At 43.7% G+C, this 23,714-nt stretch overlaps 1 non-coding gene across 1 annotated transcript; it reads left to right on the top strand.

Moving 5' to 3' along the window:
- Window positions 1-4,104: 4,104 nt before the first annotated feature.
- On the top strand, window positions 4,105-4,242 carry LOC119948438. Its single transcript, XR_005456834.1, has one exon. It is a non-coding gene; the product is annotated as a small nucleolar RNA SNORA7 (small nucleolar RNA).
- The last annotated feature ends 19,472 nt before the right edge of the window (window positions 4,243-23,714 follow it).

Here is a 23,714-nt window from a genome sequence, read left to right on the forward strand (position 1 = left end):
TGGGCCTGGCAGGAGTTCAGAGCAGTCTCCTCAGGATAGTAGGGCTCATTCAGGGACCTCGGACACCGGACAACCTTAGCAACAGTGCCCTGAGTTGGTGACATTAGGAGCAGGCATCTGGGTTAAACAGGAGCAGGGATTAATTTGTAATGAAGAAGGTTCTTGGTGAAGTGTTGACACTGGTGGGGCATGCTAGCGGTAGCACCATTCAATCAATCAATCAATCAATCAATCGTATTTATTGAGTGCTTACTGTGTGCAGATCACTGTACTAAGTGCCTGGGAAGTACAAGTCGGCAACACATAGAGACAGTCCCTACCCAACAGCGGGCTCACAGTCTAGTACCCGGGCTATGAGCTGCCAGTTCCAAATGTGCATGGCAAGCCCTGGCAGAGATTAAGCTCTAAACAGGAGGAAGTCTGAGAATCACTGAGCCAGGTGGAGAGAGCCTATTTTCCCATAAGCAACTTGCACCCCCTGCCAACACATACAAGGGAATTGGGCTGAATACTGTCGGTGCTTAGCACTCTGTTGATGCTTAGACACTTAACCCCACAGTATCAGTGAAACCTACTCAGTGTATAAAGGGGAACACAGAAAGACGCATCTCTAAATGGGTGGGCCACTGTCAGGAACAATGAAATAATCCATCACTGGTTTCAGAGCTTTAATGGGGCACCCCGATTCCTAGTCATCACAATTGAACAGGATGTGGGGATGGTTCAAAGGAGAACCACAAAAATCATTCAAATGTTGGAAAGTAAAACCTCTGAGGAAAAATGAAAGCAACTGAGATTTTTTTGTGGTGAAGAGAAGGATGAATGGAAACTGAACAACTCTCTTTGAGTACACAAAGGCAAGGAGCTATGAATTAATCAATCATTCAATCAATGACATTTTTTGAGTGCTTACTGTGTGCAGAGTGCTATGTGCTTGGGAGACCACAACAGGGTTGGTAGACATGTTTCTTGCCCACAGTGACCCTGCGGTCTAGAGGGGGAGACAGACATTAATATGAATAAATAAATTACGGATATGTACATAAGTGCTGTGGGATAGAGACCATCGATTTCTCCAAATCCGCTGAGGTTAGAGCAAGAGGAAAGAGGTTTAAGCTTTGGTAGCAGGATTTTAAATCAGGTTTACGAGGGAAAGTCTGAGACACTAGCACACCCAACCAAAAACTCTGTGGAATGCCTTGGAGATTGTTAAGAAAGAGGTAGACAACTTTTGAACTCAGCCCTACATGCGATGGTCTACTCACATCTCTTTCTGGTTTGGGATTCTATGATTTTATGGGCCAAGCATGAGGAACTGAGTGAGTGTTGTCAGAGCTTCCACAAGAAATATTTACTAGGGGGAAACCATGCTCATTTCTGCCCTCTCCACACAGTTATTACCTAAACTCATTTATTTTCACAATCAGGACTGGGGTCCCTACCAGTTCTCTTTCAATCCAAGCCCTGTTTGACACCATCTAGAATTGTTTTCTTTGAAAGGCTTCGGCATGTTACACATTTGTAAACCATTTCTAGCAAAAACAAGCTAATGAACTACAAGATGTTCTGAAATGGGTTAGGCCAGACTCTTGTTAAGATAATGTTCAATGTCAATTGTAAAAATAAATATGTGAATAAGAAGATGGTTAGGGCTATTGGCCTTTTATCTTAATACGCTGGGTTTGTGGTACTTCAAGAAGATACATGTAAAAAACATGAGCTATTCTCCTGTAAATATGGGAAAGAAATCTGTAAATATTCTGATCAAAATTTCACATTATACTATTTCTCAACTGACAACAGAATAGTTGAGGAATGTTTAAAGAATGCAAACTTTGGGATGTTTTTAAGTTCAGGTAAAAGCAAGTTGAATAATTTAGACATCTGGAGATAGCTTATCCAAGTATCGCAACAAGTTGAGCAAAAAACAACACTTTTTCATTCAACCAGTATTGTAATACAGCTCTATGGGGAATGGGACTGAGAGAGAAAAAGACTCTCACTGAGACTCATGTACCTACCACGGCCTTTATGTGTTTTCTTATCTCTCTCTCCTGTCTCAGCACATACTTTATTTTCCTTCCTAATCCCCTTCTTCTCTTCCCATTTGTTTCCTAATCTCCCACTCTCTCCTGACTCTCCTTTGGTGTCCTCCTCCTTCTGCTCTTTGTTCCCTCACCCACTGGGCTCCTGAGTGTGTTTGTCTCTATGTTTGTTTATGTATCACTGTGCGGTTAGGTGCTTGTGTCTCTGTGTGTTCCCTTGAATGTGTGTGTTTATGAACTATTCTGTTATGGTTTGTGTCCCAGTTTTTTTAGGGTATACCAGATGGGTCATTCCTCTGTATGTTCATCTATAAGCATGTGTCCATGTGTTTGTGTTTCCCTGTACCTGTTTATGTCTATGTGGGTTTGTGCGTCGATTTGTTTTTCATGTGTTTGTTAGCCTGTAGGTCTGCAGCGTATGTGCACGTGCATCCATGTGCTTCCTCATTTCAGCTTCCATATTTATCAATAAGTGTCTCTGGGTGTTCATTTCACTGGCCCTCTGTGGGTGTCACGCTAATATGTGTCCCTATGGATTTTTCCATATGTTTTCATTTCATGTGGGTGATTATTATCCTGATTTTTTTTTCTGTATGCACGTGTGTATGTTTGTAAGGCTCACAGATGGTATCCAGCTCACCCCTGCGCCTTTGGCTCTATCCTCTACTGCTTTTTTTGTGGTATTAGTCGGGGGTGGGATTTGGGGTGGGGTTTACACTCCTAACTTCCTGACCCTTTTCCTCCAGTCTCCAGCTGTGGACCACTGACACTGGAGTCACTAGAAAGTCATGGGGTTCTCCCTCCTATCCTGGGCCACTGGGTGCTCTGTAGCAATAGTACCTTGAAGTCCCCAGTCAATCAATTGTATTCATTAAGAGCTTACTGTGTGCAGAGCACTGTACTAAGTGCTTGGGAGAGTACAATACAGAGTTGGTAGACACGTTCCCTGCCCACGATGACCCTACAATTGGGGGGGGGGGGAGGGGCGGGGAGGGACACTAACATAAATAAATTACAGGTATTTATGTAAGTGCTGTGGGGCTGAGGGAGGGGTGAATAAAGGGTGCAAATCCAAGTACAAGGGCGATGCAGAAGGGAATGGGAGAAGAGGAAATGAGGGCTTACTTGAGGAAGGTCTCTTGGAGGAGATGTGCTTTTGATAAGGCTTTGAGGGTGGGGAGAGTGATCATCTGTTGGATATGAAGAGGAACAGTATTCCAGGCCAGAGGTAAGATGTGGGCAAGGGGCCAGTGGTGAGATAGAAAAGTTCAAGGTACATGATAACAGAGTTGATAGACACAATCCCTGCCCTCAAGGAGCTTACAATGTAGTTGTGGAGACAGGCATTAAAATAAATTACAGATAGGGGAAGCAACAGAGTATAAGAATATGTACATATGTGTAGTGGGGCTGAGGGTGGGCAAATATGGTGAGGAGATGAGAGGTTAGCCAGGTTGGTCAGTTGGAATTTTAATTCATTCAATCGTATTTGACTTCTACCTACTCCCAAGCTTCCTCCCCATCACTCACAGATCCAGACCCTCACACTGCTGCATCTCCTACTTCAAGGTCTCCCAGCTACCAGACAGAAATCTCACAGAAAAGTGGGGCCCTTTTCCAACCAAAAGTTAATAGTAGAAATAGACTAGAGAAATAGAGACATATGTCAGCCAAAAAAAAAAGTGCGATTCACTTTTTCTTTCCAGCCATATTGGATAGTAATATTTGCCTTGGAAATGTTCTTTTCCCCCATTACTCTCGTAGTAGTTAACTGCAGAAGTACTTCTATTAATGGGAAGCAGCACGGCCTAGTGGAAGGAACACGGACCTGGAAATCAGAGGACTTTGGGGTCTAATCCTGGCTCTGCCACTTGTCTGCTGTGTGACCTTGGGCAAGTCACTTAACTTTTCTGGGCCTCAGTTTCCTCATCTGCAAAATGGGGATTCAATACCCCTTCTCCCTCTCAATACCCCTTCTCCCTCCTACTTTAGATCATGAGTCCCATGAGGGACAGGAATCATGTCCAACCTGATAAACATGTATCTGCCCCAGAGCTTCCCCCTCTCAGGATCACTCCTGGAGAGTTTCCAATACTCTACCAATCTCGACTACGGGAGGGAGAGTCAAGCAGAGGCATTTGCATTCCATTCCTAGCTTGGGCAGTGGCTAGCGAATGGAAGGCAGTCTGTTACAAGTTAAAACTCACCTGTGCTGGGCAGCAGTGGCATGGGAGAGAGTTGAGGGTGGAGACCCAGGTTTACTGCGCAGAAGGAGGCATTGGTAAACCACTTATGTGTTTTTACCAAGAAAACTCTATGGATACACTACCAGAACAATTGCAGATGGAGGTGGGACGTTCTGGGAGAGATGTGTTCATGGATTCGCTATGGTTTGGAGAAAACTCGACAGCATAAGACAAGAAAAGACCCCGGTGCTTACGACAGGGCTTGAGACATATTAAGACCTTAGCAAATGCAATAGTAATAATGATAATAATAATAACCAGTTTTATTTTCAAGGAACTAGAGGCAGGGCCTATCAACAAGATTTACTGAGTGCCCACTGCATACATTAGATTTAATGAGGGTCAGAAAAGAAGAATGAGACCCAAGACTTGCCCTTGAGCATCTTACAATCTAGTTGGGGAGTCAATCAATTAAGCAAGCAATGGTATTTATTGAGTGCTTACTGTGTGCAGAGCACTGTACTAAGCACTTGGGAGAGTACAGTAGAACAGAGTTCGTAGACAGGTTCCCTGCCCACAAGGATTTTACAGACTAAAGGGAGGAGCTAAGAAACACATGTAACCCCCCAATCACCACCCAATTTGGCAGGAGGGGCAGCTCCACTACCCTAGGGATCTTAGTGTTTGCTTGAGAGTCCGTGAGGAAACCTAGATTACTGATTGGTGCTAGGGGTTCAGAGTGGACAATCTCACTTGCAAGTGCCAAGACTGGTGTATTAGATCGTAGGTGGATCACTAAGTTGTACCAGTGCCCCAGATAACATTCCAGAAGAGACCACACAGCTTCTCAGTGACCCTCCAAGTCTCTGTTACAGAGCAGAGCCACCTTGTGGTTAGGAATACTTCCGGATGTACACTTGGTTCTGTCGAAACATACATTTTCACTATGTGCTTTGATTAGAATGTTGCTAGGGTTCATTTGTTGGACAACATGAGCCCATTTGAATAGAGGCACTTAGTACAGTGCTCTGCACACAGTAAGCACTAATTAAATGCTAATGATTGCCCACTGTTGGGTAGGGACTGTCTCTATGTGTTGCTAGCTTGTACTTCCCAAGCGCTTAGTACAGTAAATGCTCAATAAATACGATTGATTGATTGATTGATTGACTACAGGACACAGCCATATTAGAAGAAATGACTTACAGGTCCTTGGGCAATGGCAAGACAATGAATACTACAGTGTGGGTTTTCCTTAACGTGGGTCTTTGCGAATACTCCACGCCCATGTACTTATTTATTGCCCTGCGTCATGGTGGCAGTGTAATTCTTCTGGGATAGGTGACTGACCAGGGCTCTGTTGAACATCCAGACAAGATCCAATCAGCCTGAGAGGCCCTGTGAGAGAGTAGTGAGCAAACTGGGGCCTCTCTGGTACAGCCAGGTAATAGTTTGGTTAATAAGAACATAAGAAATGCCTTTATTGGGTCAGTCCAGTGGTCTATTCGGCCAAATGGTCTCTCTGATTGTAGCCTCAAGATGCTAAGAGGAACTGTTTGAGGACTGCCCTCCTTATCATCCACCCTCCCCCCCCCCATCTACCATCTTAGTTGTCCTGATTTTCCCCTCTAACATCCCTAACCTTCTCTTTAGTAACCCCGGGCTAGACTTGTTCGTGAATTTATCCAAACTCCTTATGGAGATACTGATGTTTTTAGCTTACACAGCTTCCTGTGGTAATGAATTCCAAGTGCTTATCACCCACTCTGTGGAGAGGTTTTTCCTTCTGTAAGTTTTGAGCCTACTACCTTCATGCTTCAATGGGTGCCCCTTTCTCTTGGGCCTGTGGAATTCAGTGAACAATAATTCTATGATCTATGTTTGTCCTGTCTGGCACTGCCTAGTGAGGAGAGAATGGGGCTGGGAATCACAAAAACTGGGCTCTAACCCCAGCTCGGCCACTGGTCTTGTTGCTTGACCTTGGGTAAATCACTTAACTCCTCGGTGCCGCCTCATCTCGTTCCTCATCGGTAAAATGGGGATAAGAGCTGCCTGTTCTACCTACTTCTGGGTAGTGGTGGTGGTCTCAGGAGCTCCAGTTTTTAGTAGAATTAAGACTCTAGCCTACCAAGGCAGGCAAATAGCTGCAGGGGAGGATCAATCTGGTCGAGCTCCCAGCACCCACATCATCTTCTTTCTTTCTCTCTCTCCCCACCTCACTGCTTTCACTGTTATACCCTGCAGGCCTTCCTTCCCAAGCAGAAGTGTCGCTCTGTGTTTGCATGCAGAACCCATTCCAGGTATTCAGTGGCCACAGACAAGCCTTCTGGGCAACAGAGGACAGTTTCAGTGCTCAGTTTCATGGGGTTAACAGGGGACATCCTAAGGAATAAAACTACTTATTGGTAGGTCTGTTCCATAAACTGTCCCCCAGGCCTCCCTGGATCTAACCCATGGGGCGTAAATTCCAGAGGTTCTTTGCTCCCCGATTTGTCCTCGATTCAGTGGCAGAGACACTCGTGAGGGTGAAGGAAGGGCAGGAGCCCTTAAAGTGCAGTCTTTTAAAACTGGTGGCACAGGTGACCACCCAGATCGAAAATCTGTTTGCTTGTGTGTGAGTGGGTATTTGTGAGACTCCATTTATGTTTGTGTGTATGTGCGTGTATGCAATATTTAATGTGTGTGTGAGATCGAGTGTATGAGACTAAGTGTAGCTCTGAGATTAAGTGTGTGTGAGGTTGAGTGTGGAGATGATACTAAATGTAATTCTGAGATTGAGAGTGTGAGTATGGCTGTGAGATTGTGTGTGTGTGGCTGCAAGAGTGTGAGGGTGTGGTTGGGAGATTGAATGTGTGTGCAAATGTGAGTGTAGATGTGAGATTGTGTGTGGGGATGTGACATTCAGTGTGGATATGACTGTAGATGTGAGATGGTGTATGTGGGTGTGAGACTCAGTGTGGAAGAGAGAGAGAGAGAGAGAGAGAGAGAGAGAGAGAGAGAGAGAGAGAGAGAGAGAGAGTGAGAGAGAGAGGATATATATATATATCTCCTGCTTGGGAAATCTTTCTGTTTCAGTCTGTCTCTAGATCTCTGGCTCTACTTATTTCCTTTTACTGCCTTTTCCTCCCTCCTAATCTGGCCCTGGCCCTGCTCTGATGAAAGCTCCCCTCTTTGAAGCCCCACCTGCTTTTAAACTCCAGATAAAAAGCGTTGCTTTAGCGCCAATTCACACTAATACACAAACCAATAAAATCCATACAAAATAAGATGATGATAGTGGTACTGCGGCAGATACAAGAAAATCAGGTCAGACATGATCTCTGCCCCATATGGGGCTCACAGTATAAGGGAGAGAGAGACCAGGTACGGAATCCCCATTTTACAGAGAGGAAACTGAAGCACAGGGAAGTTAAGTGACTTAGCCCAAGGTCACACAGCAGGCCAGTGGCAGAGTCAGGATTAGAACTCAGGTCTTCTGACTGCCAGGTCCATGTTCTTTCCCCTAGGCCACACCACTAACCCAGAAATTTAACAACAGCAAGAGAAACATACAGCCCTGAAGAACAATAGGACACAAACTACAGGAACATATTCACTTGTAGTTCAGAGGTATATTGAGAATGTCTGGAAGGATTAACATAATTGGAGTCATGTGGGGTTAATCAAGGGTGGAGTTGGCATTTGCTGTGTCTTCTATGGAGAACTCTGGTCCTTTAGAATTGGATGCTCTAATGCTGCCACGTCTCAGTTGGTCACTTCCTGCAGATAATGCAAGTGTGAGCTCTTGAAGGTGGCCAGGTAAGGGAGGTTGTAATTGCTTGACATTTGCCTCTATTAATGCATGCAGGGGGCTTTTCCTTCTGTCAATGGGGAGGTGAAACATCCTGATTACTGTAACCACCAAAGCAGGAGAACAACCAACTGGGTTGGGAAGAGCTAGATAGATGGAGGAGTTTTAGTTGTCCAGCCCTTGCCATCCCCAAAAGACTGTTCAGGTTTCCTGAACCCCTCTTATTGGGGTTAATCTTGTTCTCTGATCCCTGGTCTCCCTTCTAGGCTTGGACCTGGAAGTTTATGGTTCGAGGACCATTTCTTAAAGGGGAAAAACCCACAGGGTTTAACCCTGTGGCCCTGTGGTTTAGTGCACCCTGAGGCTCTTGGGTGGTGGGTACAATTTAAAGAAATAAATAACACAGCTAAATGCTTCAGGGGATCAGCCAGAGCGCATCCGCACCTGCTCCTTGGTGCCTTCCCAAGAGGAGCTCCACTTTAGTGACTGTCAGATTTCCACACCAAAAACATTATGAAAAACTAATTTGTGAACAGATGACTGCAGGAACCCAAGAAAGAGTGGCAAATTATTGTGGGTTGGTTTGTAGCAGCTGAAGCAAATTATGGCCTCTTGATAAGTATATCAAGACAGATGGAGTGCACTGGTCTGTTTCAGGAAAACCATATGTCCTGTTGCAGAGTTTTCTTACTGGAGTTTCCCAAAATACTATCTTTCAGTTTAGAAGTGTGTTCCGCAGTGGTATAAAAGGGGTAGTGCTATCAATTCATTTGGGCCTCTAGGCCAAGCCTGGGCCATTGTTTAGGGTAGAGGAGCACTTGCTAATACATTTGATTCAGGTGTTCTCATGTGCAATAATGGTGCTATATAGAGGTTGATTTTTCTGGACAAAGTTGTGGGCTAGAAAGAATCAGTGGATTAAAGGTGGTGGTGGATTAAAAGTAGTATGCTTCTGATCCATCACCAGGCCAGAAAGGGGAGCTGGGACTCCTCTCTTTCCCTTGGGGTGGGCTCAGAATAATCAGCCTCCCCCTACTTTCTGTGGCTGGGAAGTGAGGGAATGCCTGGGTCCCATTTTGGACCTGCTGATATGTTCAAGAGAATGCCTTGGACCTCTGCATCAGATTGGGGACTACAGAGGTCCCTCTCCCACCAGCAGATCTAGTCTTGAAATAATAATAATTGTGGCATTTGTTGAACACTTATTAGGCAACAAGCACTGTATTAAGCACTGGGGTAGATACAAGATTGTCAGGTTGGACGCAGCCCCTGTCCCACATAGGGCTCACAGTCTAAGGGGGAAGGATAATGGGTATTGAATTCCCATTTTACAGATGAGGAAAGTGAGGCACAGAGAAGGCCTGGGTGTCAGAGAACCTGGGTTCTAAGTCCAGCTCTGCCACTTGTCTGTTGTGTGGACTTGGGCAAGTCACTTAACTTCTCTGGGATTCAGTTACCTTATCTGTAAAAAGGGGATTAAAGCTGTGAACCCCATGTGGGACATGGACTGTGTCCAATCTGATTAGTTTGTATCTACCCCAGTGCTTAGTACAGTGTCTGGCACATAGTAAGCACTTAATACATACCATAAAAAAGGGCATGAAAACTATTGAGATGGAAATGCTTAACAAAACACATATGTGAGGTCAGTTCCTAAGAGAACATTCTCCTTCCAAAAGTCATTGCTGATTGCTTATGCAGACTGTAGATTATACACAGCCTTGGCTCCTCCCCTCTCCTACTTTGCCTGCCTGATGTTTTCACTTTTGCAAACTGATTCCACTGCTCAGTAGCACCCCTGGCAATAAGAGAGTGTTTGCTGCACTTTTGTCTTTTCAGCCACACTCTCACACAGATAGTGTTTCACTATCAGGGCCTGGTGGCAGATTCAGATTCAAAGGGCATGCTACTCTTTTTCTGGAGGAATCCAGGGGAAAGGTGTACTTGAATCTTGTTTGCAGATGGACCCTCTCTTCCCCCTCCAGTGAATCCTTCCTCTCCTCTCAGCAAATGGTGTCTAATTTTTAAACCGTTTTGTCCAGGCTCTGCCACCAACTGGGAGACTTCTCAACCTCCATGTTGATGGTACCTCTGACCATCTGTTTCTACACACTACTGAGCTCTGCAGACCTCTTACCCAAATCATTTTTCTAAAACATAATTTTCCACATGTCTTCCCACTCCTCAAAAACCTCCATTGGCTGCCCATTCCACTCTGTATTAAGCAGAAACTCCTCCACACTGGCTTTAAGCCACTCGATCAGCTCTGTCCCCACTACTTATCCTTGCTCTTCTCCCACTAAAACCAGCTCACACATTTCACTCCTCTCAAGCCACACTACTCACTGTGCCTCACTTTCATTTTCCTCACCACCAACTTTTTTCTCAAGCCTTCCTTTCTCCCCCCAGCTTTTTTTTATGGTATTTATTAAGTGCTTCCTCTGTTCTAAGTGCTGGAGTAAATACAGGATAATCTGGTCGGACACAATCCCTGTCCCATGTGGGGCTCACAGTCTAAGTAGACTAAGCTCGTCATGGGCAGGGAATGTGTCTGTTATATTGCACTCTCCTAAGTGCTTAGTATAGTGCTCTGTAATAAGCACTCAATAAATATGATTGGTAGGAGGGAGAGCAAATATTGAATCCCCATTTTACAGTTGAGGAAACTGAGGCACACAAGTTAAGAGATTTGTTCAAGGTCACACAGAGGACACACGGTGGATCTGGAATTAGAACCCAGGTCCTCTGACTCCCAGGCCTATGCTGTTTCCACTAAGCTACACTGCTTCTCTAATTGCCTCCCCCTTATCATCTGACAGACCAAAGCTCTCCCCATCTTCAACATCCTTCTGAAATCACATCTCCTCCAGGAGGCTTCCCTGATTAATCTCCCTATTCCCCTCCCCCACTACTAGCACATCAGCATCACCTAAGCATTTGGGCGCTCATCCTCCCTCTTCCTGTAGCACCTCTACTGCGTCCCAGTACTTGTAATTTATTTTTGTGTATATATTTCCCCACTAGATGATAAACTCCTTGATGGCGGAATCATTTCTACTAACTCTATAGTACTCTCCCTAGCACTTAATATGGTGCTCTGCACCAAGGAAGTATTCATATACATGATCGATTGGATGATTGACCCCATTTCAGCCATATATTAGCATGGATATACATTAGCAGTTGTAGTAGTAGTAGTAGTGATATTTACCGAGTGGTCACTTGGGGCAATGCATGTATCTAAGTGCTTGGGAAGGTAAAACAGAAGTTCCACAAGAAACTTACAAGGGAGGCAGATGGGAAGTGATTTATCAATAAAGTGATTGGAATAAATAAGTGTACAACTGAATATGCACTTATGCCCAAGTCAGAATGGTTATCAAAAGTACAAAAAGTACAAAAGTACCAGAGGTGACTGTTGGATTGATCTCATTATAACCAGACACTGCTCAATCTCTAACCTCACTGACTCCGATTTACCACTCTCAGACCACAACTTTCTAACCTATTACCAGGCCCACATCCCTTAACCACCAAATTCTGTCCTCACCCCCTGGGAATCAGGGAACCTGGGTTCTAATCCCAGCTCTGCCACTTGCCTGCCATGTGACCTTGGGTAAGTAATTTAACATCTCTGTGCCTCAGTTTCTTCATCTGTAGAATGGAGATAAAATACCTGTTCTCCCTCCTGATTAAACTCTGAGCCTCATGTGGGACAGGGACTGTGCCAATCTGATTGTCTTGTCTCTACCCCTAAACCTTGCCCCTGTTTCCTAAAATTCCCAGTTCCAGTCACCCTCTGAGAAGGGGAGCATGAGCCAGTTTGACCTGAACTGATGGGAGGAGTGGCGGGGGTGGATGGTAAGAATGAGCAAAGTTATGGTAATGAGCAGAAAGAGCCCTTTAAGTCTGGGCTACTCAAACGGAGGCACAGCCTGGGCCTTTTCCCTCTCAAGTCGGATTTTCTCTTCATGGCCCAAATAGAGTTACAGCAGCCCTTCTGGCACATCACCAGGGCAAAGCATGAGGCAGTGTGAGAGGCAAGTGTGAGAGGATCTACAAGTCACGCCAGAATATTGAGTAGCCAGTGGCAGCTTGAGGCTTATTTTTTGAGGTTGTAATGTGATCTATCCCTGTCTAGAGCTTTGTCTTCATCCACCCATTGTAAATACAATTCTGAATGTTGATTGCCTTAGTCAAGCTGTCTAACCCCCAAGATGTGCCAGACCTTTTTAAACAAAACTTTTCTTAAAAACCTCTTCATTTGTAAGCACTTTGTGGGCAGGAGATCGAAAGCAGGCACAATTCATAATAATAAATATTAATTTTTTATCATTATTAGCAGTTATACCTCTCTGAAGCCTGTCATGGTTTTAGGCTATGCTTTCTGGCATGTTCTGTGTTTATGTACTGTATGGGTGCTTACAGAAGCAGCGTGGCTCAGTAGAAAGAGCACAGGCTTTGGAGTCAGAGGTCATGGGTTCGATTCCCAACCGCGCCGCATCTGCTGTGTGACCGTGGGCAAGTCACTTAACTTCTCTGAGCCTCAGTGACCTCATCTGTAAAATGGGGATTAAGACTGTGAGCCCCCCGTGGGACAACCTGATCACCTTGTAACCTCCCCAGCGCTTAGAATAGTGTTTTGCACATAGTAAGCACTTAATAAATGCCATTATTATTATTATTATTATTTTATTATTATATGTGCCATAAGACTCTTGAAGTTAATAGATTCAAAACAAAGCAAAGGTCACCTTTTTCCCCCTCTGAGGTGGGGGTGGGGGGATCATTTGGTGTTTTTTACCCTAGGAAGTTGTGAAAGTCAAAAGTAGCTGTAGGCTCAATTGGGGTTTGAATAAATTTGTGAATTAGTGGCCCAATTTAAATAACTAGAGGAAAAGTTAAAGCTGTAATCGTTAAGATGTCTAGGTGGGTAACCATCCTCCAACTCTACTTTACCACTGCCCCGGGCTGGAGGAACCATTGCTCTGATCCAGTAATGGCGCTGTTCATGTTCTTATATTCTTAAGTTCTATAGCATGGCAAGAGAAGAATTAGTCAAGACATGTGTAGACCAGTCACTCCAAAATTCCAGTTGTGGGGCAGATTGCCCTTAAGGTCTCCTTAGCAAACTAATATTCTGGGCCATTAGAGATGCCCTCTGATGGTAAGTAGTCATTCATTATAAATCATTAGAATTTTAATTTTAAAAATTAGTATAGGGGGCTGAGTTGGAAAGGGACATTAATATGAGTATTTGGTATTAAGATGAGAGCAAACCTGTAGGCAACTTCCTAATGGAAATGTCACTGATAGTAATTACCCCTTTCCAGCCAAGCAGCTCTTTGATTTTCCTCTAGCATTTGGAGAGCAGCCAGCCTGACAGGCAGAGAGAAATAAAAAAGGTGATTCAGAAAAGCTGGGGAATCCAGAAAGTCCATGTGGGGAATAAGACAACAAACCTCTAAGATGGTATTGATTTTGTCCCACATGTTGGGAAGGTTAGACTTTCGACCTGCTAAATAGAAATGAAGAAGGATGAATGGGTGTTGAAAGGGCATCAGAGAAGAGGTAGCCGAAAAAAGACCCAGGGATCAGCCAGCCCTATGAATATGTACCAGTAAGCAAGCTAGTGTTGGAGATGCCTGGCCTAGTGGAAAGAGCTCAGGTCTGGAAGTCAGAGGATCTGCGTTCTAATCCCAGCTCCACTCTGCTGTGTGGCCTTGGGCAAGTCATTTAACTTATCTGTGCCTCAATTCCTCATCTGCAAAATGGGGACTCGTTACCTGTTCTCCCTCCTACTTAGACTGGGAGCCCTATGTGGGACCTGATGTTCTTCTATCTATTCCAGTTCTCAGTACAGTGCTTGGCGCATAGTAAGTGCTTAATGAATACCACAGTTATTATTTGTGCCTTAGTTATAAGGTGTGACCGGCATTGGGAGCATAATCTGAGCCCTCCAACTTCTCTAGATGATGGAGGAGTGCCTTTGGATTTCAGTAACCCCAAACAAGCCACCTCTCCTCAATCTTCCTTCAACAAGTCCTCTGCTGTGGGATCTCCCCAGATCCTACTCCAAATACTCTCCATGTCTCACCCCAGTCCCTATTTCCATACAGCTGGCATGGTGGTCTGCCCATCGTGTTTCTTCTTTTTTTCATGGTATTTGTTAAGTGTTTACTATGTGTCAAGCTCTGTTCTAAGCGCTGGGGTAGATACAAGCTAATCAGGTCAGACACAGTCCTGTTCAACATAGGAATCAGTCTCAGTGGGAGGGGGGAGGATTTAGTCCCCATTTTACAGATGAGGTTACTGAGGCACAGAGAAGTTAAATGACTAGCCCAAGTCACACAGAGAAGAGGCAAAGCACAAAAGCACTAGCCCATGCTGCTTCTCATTATGATTTTCAGCTCTTTGTTCAACTTTCTCTATCCTGTTACACCTGCGTTCGGTGAAGTTATTGAGAAAGTGAGAGGGAGGTATTTTGGAGTTGGGGCCAGCAGGATGCACCCAAGTGCTTTTTCCTTTTTCTCTGGCACAGGACATGGATAGCCCAAGTTTAAACACTCTTGTGAAGGTGTCATAGTTGAAAGCTGTTAAAAAAAACATATGACCCTTCTTCTCTCCCTAACTGCTGTCTTTAACTGCTCACCCTCAAATAACTCCTTCCCCTCTTTCTTGACTCCTTGGCTACTTTTGACATTTGACATTGAAGACTGCTCCTGTCTCCCATGCTTGTTTTATTTCTGACTCATTTCTCTCCCAAATCTCTTCCTACTCTTAGGCTTCTCTTAAATGAGGATTAAATACTTATTCTTCCTCCTTCTTAGATGGTGAGCCCGATGTGGGACAGGGACTGTGTGTGACCTGATTATCTTGTACCTACCCCAGCTCCTTGTATAGTGTTTGGTACCTAGTAAGTGTTTAACACATACCATTATTGTTATTAATCAATCAATCATATTTATTGAGCGCTTACTGTGTGCAGAGCACTGTACTAAGCACTTGGGAAGTACAAGTTGGCAACACTTACACAGTTATTACTATTATTATTGTCATTTCTGTCTTTTAAGCTGGATCCTCTCCCCATAACTGTGGGTGTCCCTCAAGGTTCTGTTCTGGGGTCTCCAAACTCACTCAGAGAGCTCATCTGCTCCCATGGCTTCAGCCACCTCTATGTGTATGACTCCCCAATCTGCCTCTTTAGCCCCAACTGCTCACCTCCTCTGAAATTTAATATTCCCTCTTGCCTCCAGGACATCTCTACATGGACGTTTCATTGGTGCCCTAACTTCAATATGTCTAAAACTGAACTTCTCATCTTTCCTCCCCAAACCACTTCTTCACCTGTCTTTTCCATCACACTTAATTACACCGCTACCTTCCCTGTCTCTGAAAACTTTCTATTGTCCTTGAATCCTCATTCTCTTTCAACTTTCATATCCTCTCTGTCATTCTATCCCTGCCAATTTTTCCTCCACAACGTTTCCCAGATCTGTCCCTTCTTCTCCATCCAAATGACCACCACCCTCATCAAGGAACTTGACATATGATGGCCTCTTCACTGATCTTACTGCCTCCAGCTTACTCCCCTCTCCAGTCCACACTTTTCCTCTGCTAGACTGCTCATTTTCTAAAATGCTCTTGGGCTTCCCCACTCCTCAAAAACCTCCAATGGTTGCCCGTCCCTCTCTACATTTGAACGATTAGCTTTAAGGCACTCAATCAAACCTCTCCCTCTTACTTATCCACTATCTTCTCTCACACTACCCCAACTCACACTCTCTGTTACTCCCGAACTCATCTTCTTACTATGCCTTGTTTTCAATTCCTGTCTCTGACTCCCTTGCTCACATCTTTACTCCTGCCTGGAACTCCTCCTTCCTTTCTATCCACCAGACCAGAGCTCTCCCACTCTTCAAAGCCCTCTTTAAATCCAATCTTCTCCAGAAGGTTTTTCCCCATTGATTTTTCTTCTATGGTTACATCCTCCCTCATACTGCCTCAGCATTTTTGCACCACTTTGTACATATCAATTTCCATACTCTTCTGTTTTTTCTTTTCACATACCCATCTTTTGAGTCTCTTCTATTTCATATCTGTAGATTATTTTGCCTGTCTCCCCCATTAAATTGGAAGCTGCTTGAAGGGAAGTTTTCCATTTCTACTGTACTTTTCCATGTGCTTAGTTAGGGTGCTTTGAAGTCAATAAATACAGTTGGTTGATTGATTCACCAAGAGCATTAAGGATGACTTCTGTTGCAGATATATCCAGAGGTGGAAAAATAGAGCTGCAGTTTTGCATCTTTACTTCTACTTTAATAGTTCTTACAGAAGTACAAAATGCAGATTTCCAGAGAGAGGGTCACTCTAATATACCAAGTTACGCTACAGAGCTTCATAATTATACTGATTTGATTCTCATGGCCAAACTGAACTGTCTTACCAGGGGTCAGAGATGGCCATTTATGTGGGAAATTCAGTGGTTTGTTCCCCATCCAGCCTATGATATTCCAGGTTTGCGCAGGTGATTCAAAGGTTTACTTTTGTAGTGATCTATAAATGAAATTACATGATTTTGTTTTTAATGCAACTGAATAATTCATGATGTGATGGGATGAGGAAAGCATTGCTAAAATTCACATCAAAAAGCTTTCTCTATCACATTGCTCGATTCTCAGAGTTGTTCCATTAGTGTCCCTTTAACGTGTAATATTTCCCAATTAAATGTGTTGGTAAGAATTCTCCATTTTAATAATTAAAACCATCCAGAGCACCCTGAAGAGCGTTACCATGGAGGCTCGGCCACACTGCTGGGAATAGGCACAGCATGCTAATGTACAGAATAGGGTGACAGTTGAATGCCAGTGTTACAGATGCGTGAAACCTCATCAGTAACTGGGCTAGACACATATTGTTTCGATGTGGGCAAACAGGGCTGGATTTCTATGTTTGTGTTTTGGGACACCTGTGATGGTGACCTTTGCTGTAGAAAGAGAGGATGTGAGTTATCTCCTTTGTTGCCACTAAATCTGTATTTTAGCATCTGTTAAGCAACCACAAGTCTTGTTTCCTCCAGCCACGCTGGACGAGGATTTTCATATCTGTTCCCAAAAGCCTATCACCCTGACCCCTGAGATGATGGGGACCCAGAAATGGCTGTGCTGCTGGATCTGTCTGGCTGTGTTGAATCTGTGGAAAGATTTTCCTTCCCGCACTTGGGATTGAGCACAAAATGTTGCATGATATTGCTGCTCTGAACAGAGGCTGACTTGAGTCCTGCCAAGACGGTAGCATCTCAGGCTGAAGCCTCAAATTCAGGTACTTTGGTCTCTCCTTCTGTGTTGGGACTAGATCACTGTGGCTCTGATTAATTCAGAGCTGGTCTCTGGAATTGAAGTAGCTTGCGGTTAGTTCAGTGTTCCAGGTCACTGCAAAATGTTGTGGGAATGTAGATTGTGCTAAGAGGAGCAATAATCATTGCTAGGTATTGCTATTTGACCTAGAGAGGAGGAGAGAAAAGGTTTATGAGGAAGAGAAGAATAAGTAGAGAATAATGTAAGACCACACATTTGTAATTAAACAGCAGAGTTCTGGCATAGGAGCCAAAAATTAAGCAAAAACTGGTCTTTGGAGGATATTTTCATCATGCCTTTGGGTTAGTCAGAAAACAGGATTGCCTTAATTATACAGAACAACCTCTAGATTTATTGTGGAAATTTGCAGAGAGGAAAGCCAGTATGAAATCCTTCACAAAAAAAAAAAAATAATTCAGCTTTCAAAATGCACTGGTACCAGCAAGAACAATGATATGGTCCAGCCTGTAATAATCATGCCATGCAATAAATTATTATTAATATTATTTTCTTATTAATGTCATGAAACCTTACTGAGGCATTCTGTTACTAAGCTTAGGATGAGAAATGAGGTGAAACCCACGCAGTGTTTTGAAGTTGACAGATTTCCTGGAAAGCAATGTGAAAATGAACCAGGTAGCCAACTATTCTGGAATAATTATTTAAAATATGATATGATAACCATAATTAGGGCATTTGTTAAGTCCTTACTGTGATCCTCGCACTGTACTAAGTGCTGGGGTAGGTAATCAAGGATACAGGATAATCAAGTTGGACACAGTCCCTGTCCCACATGGGGCTTACAGTCTCAGGAGGAGGGAGACCACATATTGAATCCCCATCTTACAGATGAGGAAACTGAGGCCCAGAGAAGTGAAGGGACTTACCCAAGATCACACAACAGACAAGTGGTGGAGCTAGTAATAGAACCTGGGTCCTCTGACTCTCAGGCCTAAGATCTTTCCACTAGGCCACACTAGTACTTCTTTCTGCAGCTACCCCCCTGCATTCTGGAATTAGTGACTGGGTAAAGCAAGAAGTATAGAGTAGCCATTTCTCCAATTGGCATCTTTAGCAGGAACAGCAAAAAGATGGGTTGCAAACATTCAAGTAAGTTTTGTCAGTACCTCTTTCTCTCCTGCTAGTCATGGGGTGGAGGTTACAATTCAGAGCTATGAGGAGTATTTGGGGTTCACTCTGATTTGAATGTATTCCTCTTCTCGGCATTCCCCATTTCCTTGGGATGATTGGCCGCATACTCCATGCAAGAGCAAAACCCACACCCAACTAACCAATCGATTAATGGTGTTTATTGAGCGCTTCCTAAGTGTACTAAGTTCTTGAGAGAGTACAAGATAATAGAATTGGCAGACATGATCCCTGCCCAGAAGAAGCTTAGGGTCTACAGAGGGAGACAGACATTAAAATTAGAGAAATGGCAGGGTATAAAGATTTGTACAGAATTGTTGTGGGGACTGAGGGTGAGGTGAGTATCAAAGGGCTTAAAGGATGCAGAAGGAGATGCATAGGAGATGCAGAAGAGAGAGGGAGTAGTGGAAATGAGGGCTTAGTCGGGGAAGATGTGCTTTTAATAAGGCTCTGAAGGTGGGAAGAGTGACAGTGTCTTCTATGGAAGGGGAGGGAGTTCCAGACCAGAGGCAGGGTGTGGGCAAGGGGCTGGGGGCAGGGCGAGATAGATGAGATCAATGTACAGTGTGTAGGTTGGCATTAGAGGAATGAAGCATGCGGGCTGGGTTGTAGTAGGAAATCAGCTTTATTCTTGTAGTATCAGTAGGAGTGCTCTTTTAAGGGAAAAAGGAAAGCTAAAATAAAAGGTAACTCTTCTGTTCTCTTTGCTTTGCCCTGTCCTATAGGGTTTGGAAACCAGATAAGGTTTATCCGTGAACGATATCATATTGTGTTTATCTTGTTTCTTATGATACTCTCCCTTTATTCTTGAAGGGCCTACTTGGGTGTATATTTAGTACTTCACTTTCTCTCCTCCTGCTATGTTAATTCTCTGACCTCTTGCTCCTCTTCCCACCTCCTCCCCCTGTGCACCCCACCTCCAACTGGTATTTTTGACAATTGTTACAGAGGTGGTTGTTAGCCCTGCTGTGCACAGAAAACATGACTCACTTTGGGTTGCTTTGCCATCCCATATGCACAACATGAATACAGGGCCCTCCTAAATGATATTACTATAGCAACTGTGCTCCCTGCACAGCATCAGCTCTGCTCTGTGTCATGGAAAGATGCAGCCCTATTAAACAAAGCTAGCCTGATATTTGGTGTTTCTTTCTATCTTATCTTTAATGCATTTCTAAAAGAGAGGGGGGAGAGAATAGAGGTCTTTGAAAACAGTAAACCAAGGATCTAGTTTGTTTCCCAAGGAAACACATTCTGTTCTCCAGGCTGTTCAATTTTCCTCATTTTTGGAATTGAGACTTTGGTCTTATGAAACATCAACAGGTCAAAAATGGCAGATACCTGCTTGTTTTGGTTTTATTATTAGTTATGGCACCTTTTGTAATAATAATAATAATAATGGCATTTGTTAAGTGCTTACTATGTGCCAAGCACTGTTCTAAGCACTGGAGGGGATACAAGGTAATCAGGTTGTCCCACATGCAGCTCATAGTCTTAATCACCATTTTACAGATGAGGCACAGAGAAGTGAAGTGACTTGCCTAAAGTAACACAGCTGACAAGTGATGGAGTCGGGATTAGAACCTGTGACCTCTGATTCCCAAGCCCGGGCTCTTTGCACTGAGCCATGCTGTGATATAGCTCTGAGGTTATTATGTAGGTGCTCTGCATTTGTTTTCTGCTCCAGTTTGTATGTGTGGATCAGAAAGGGCTCTGTGCTGTAATAAATTTGGGATTGCAAATAACAGCTGCTAACTTTTGCAACTTTAAACATATTAGTGGTACACAGACTACAAAGATTTTTTCTCTAGAACAGTTTAGGAAATTAGAAGCTTATCTGAATTAATCCAAGAGTTTTGATGGGTTACTAAGGGTACCAACAGTGCTCCTATTACCAAAAGTAAAACCGTGGAATCTCTATTTGTCATCAAGAAACTGTTCTTACCACTGAAGAAGCATAAGAAAGGGAATTTTGGACTAGCGTCAAAACTGGCATGGTATAGTGGAAAGAGGATAGGTCTGGGAGTCAGAAGACCTGGGTTCCAACTTTCTGTGCATTGGGAAGATTGTGGCAGTTTATAACCAAGGAGTGTTTGCCTAGAGTGGTGAGGTATCTGAGGACTACCCTCTCCAAGTATTGTATCCTCTACTATCAATTTTAATGGTTTTATATGAACTTGATTTCATGTAGAAGCAGCATGATGTAGTGGATAGAGCACCGGCCTGGGAGTCAGAAGGTCATGAGCTCCCCCTTCTAGACTGTGAGCCCGTTGTTGGGTAGGGACCGTCTCTATATGTTGCCAACTGGTACTTCCCAAGCACTTAGTACAATGCTCAACACACAGTAAGCGCTCAATAAATATGATTGATTGAATGAATGAATAAGTTCTAATTGTGGCTCCACCACTTATCTGCTGTGTGATCTTGGACAAGTCACTTCACTTCTCTGTGCCTCAGTTACCTCATCTGAAAAATGGGGACTGAGACTGAGCCCCACGTGGGACAGGGACTGTGTCCAATCCGATTTGCTTGTATCCACCCCAGCTCCTAGTACAGTGCCTGGCACATAGTAAGCACTTAAATACCACAGTTATTATTTTATGTTTATATAATATCCTTCTGCTAGATTTTTAGCTCCTTGTGGGTCAGCCACCTGGTCTGAATTTGATTTTCTTGTATTTACCCCAGGAATTAGTACAGTGCCCAGCAAATAGTAAGTGCTTATTATACTATCAATATAAATAATAATAGTAATAGTGTAACTTCTCCCTCTCAATTTATTCTTGTTATTACTGGGCTATATGTGAAACTATACACACTTATTTATATTGATAATGTAGTAAATCAATCAAGTGTATTTACTGAGTACTTACTGTGTGCAGAGCACTGTACTAAGCCCTTGGGAGAGCACAATAGTGATGGTAGTAGTAGCAGCAGCAGCAGTAGTTGTAGACTGAGCCCCATGAGGGACAGAGGCTATGTCCAACCCAATTTGTTTGCATCCACCCTAGTGCTCAGTACAGTGCCTGACACATAGTAAGCACTTAAATACCACAGTTATTATTATTATTAGTAATATTGATGAGTACAAAACTCACCTGTTCTGGGCAGCAGCAGCATGGGACAGAGTCGAGGGTGGAGACTCAATTTTACTGCATGGAAGGTGGCAGTGGTAAACCACTTCCATATTTTTACCAAGAAAACTATGGATACACTATCAGAACGATTGCAGATGGGAGTGGGGCATTCTGGGAGAGATATGTCCATGGAGTCGCTTTGGGTCAAAAACTATTCCACAGCATAAGACATGACAAGTATTTATTGAATTCCCACTTGGTGTGATGCACTATACTAGGTACTTGGAAAGTACAGAATAAAGAAGTGACACATTTCTTGCCCTCACAGAGCTTGCACTCTAACGAAGGAGATGGTCATAAAAATATTTACAACTAAAGTGATCAAAATAAATTACGGAGTACACATACATACATACATGAATGCAGTGGAGGGAATAAATACATACAGGTTAGACTTTAGGCTGAAGGGATGATATGGCTGGGAAATTAATCAGGGAAGGTTTGCTGGAGAGGTGGGACTTCCCAGACTAAGCCCCCCATTTCCTCAGCTCCCCCCCCCCATCGCCCTGACTTGCTCCCCTTTGCTTTACCCCCCCACCCACTACAGCACTTGTGTATATAGGAATACATCTATAATAATATTTATTTATATTAATGCCTGTTTACTTGTTTGGATGTGTATATCTATAATTCTATTTATATTGATGCTTCTGGTGCCTGTTTACTTGTTTTAATGTCTGTCTCCCCCCTTCTAGACTGTAAGCCCATTGTGGGCAAGGATTGTCTCTCTGTTGCTGAATTGTACTTTCCAAGTGCATAGTACAGTGCTCTGCACACAGTAAGTGCTCAATAAAAACAATTGACTGAATGAATGAATGAATGGAAGCATGGCATAGTGGAAAGAGCACGGGCTTGGGAGTCAGAGGTCGTGGGTTCTAATCCAGCCTCCACCACTCATCTGTTGTGTGACCTTGGGCAAGTCACTTAACTTCTCTGTGCCTCAGTTACCTCATCTGTAAAATGGGGATTAAAATGTGTGAGCCCCACATGGTACAACCTGATTACCTTGCATATACCCCAGCGCTTAGAACACTGTTTGGCACATAGTAAGTGCTTAACAAATGCCATCATTATTATGAAGGGGGAGCCATGGTCTATCTGATGTGGGGAGGGAGGGAGTTTCAAGCCAAGGGAACAGTGAAAGCCAGGGGATGGAGATGGGAGAATTGAGAGCAAGGTACAGATAGGAGATTGGCTTGGTAGGAACATAGACAGTAAGAAGGGAGCAGATAGGTAAAATGGGGCCAGATGGTGGAGGACCCTGAAGCTGATTGTGAGGAGTTTGTGCTTGATGTGAAGAGACACAGGGAGCAATAAAGGGTTTTGAGGAGAGGTGAAATGTGGACAGATCGATACTTCAGGAAAATAATCTATGCAACAGCATGTAGTAGCTTAAATTGGAGGCAGGAGAGGCTGGGAGGCCAGCGAGGAGGCTAATGTAGTGGTCTAACCATGGCAGTATCAGAACTGGTAGCAGTTTGGGAGGGAAGAAAGGGCAGATCCAGGAGATGGCAGGATTTAGAAGTAGGCTAAATGCGAGATTCGAATGATAGTAGAGTCGAGGATGACATCAATGTTGTGGGTTTCTGGGATAGAGAGTATGGTGATATTCTTGATTCAGATGGGAATATTAGAGGGAGAAGTAGGTTTAGGAGGAAAGATGAGGCATTCTATTTTAGACACGTTGAGTTTGAGTTGACAGTAAGACATCCAAGTGGAGATGTCCTGGAGATGCAGGATTGCAGGTCAAGTGAGAGGTCAGGGCTACAGAGGTAGATTTTTGGATTCATTATATAGAGCTGGAAGCTGAAGCTATGTGAGTGGATGAGCTCTCAGAGAAAGTGCATGTAAAGTGAGAAGAGTAGGGAATCTTTGCCTAGTATGGTATTCAACACTCCTGTAAGGGTTTGGTTAAAACCCTGTAGTAAGTAAAGAGAAAATCAAATTGAGAACACTATGACCCATTAGGGAGGGCACAATCTAAGTGGCAAAAAACCTGGAAAAAAAACCAAAAGATATCATCGCGCAAACAAAAAAAATAAGTAAAAATT

Source organism: Tachyglossus aculeatus, chromosome X4, assembly GCF_015852505.1.
Source record: "Tachyglossus aculeatus isolate mTacAcu1 chromosome X4, mTacAcu1.pri, whole genome shotgun sequence".
In the NCBI taxonomy this organism is placed as follows: Eukaryota; Metazoa; Chordata; class Mammalia; order Monotremata; family Tachyglossidae; genus Tachyglossus; species Tachyglossus aculeatus.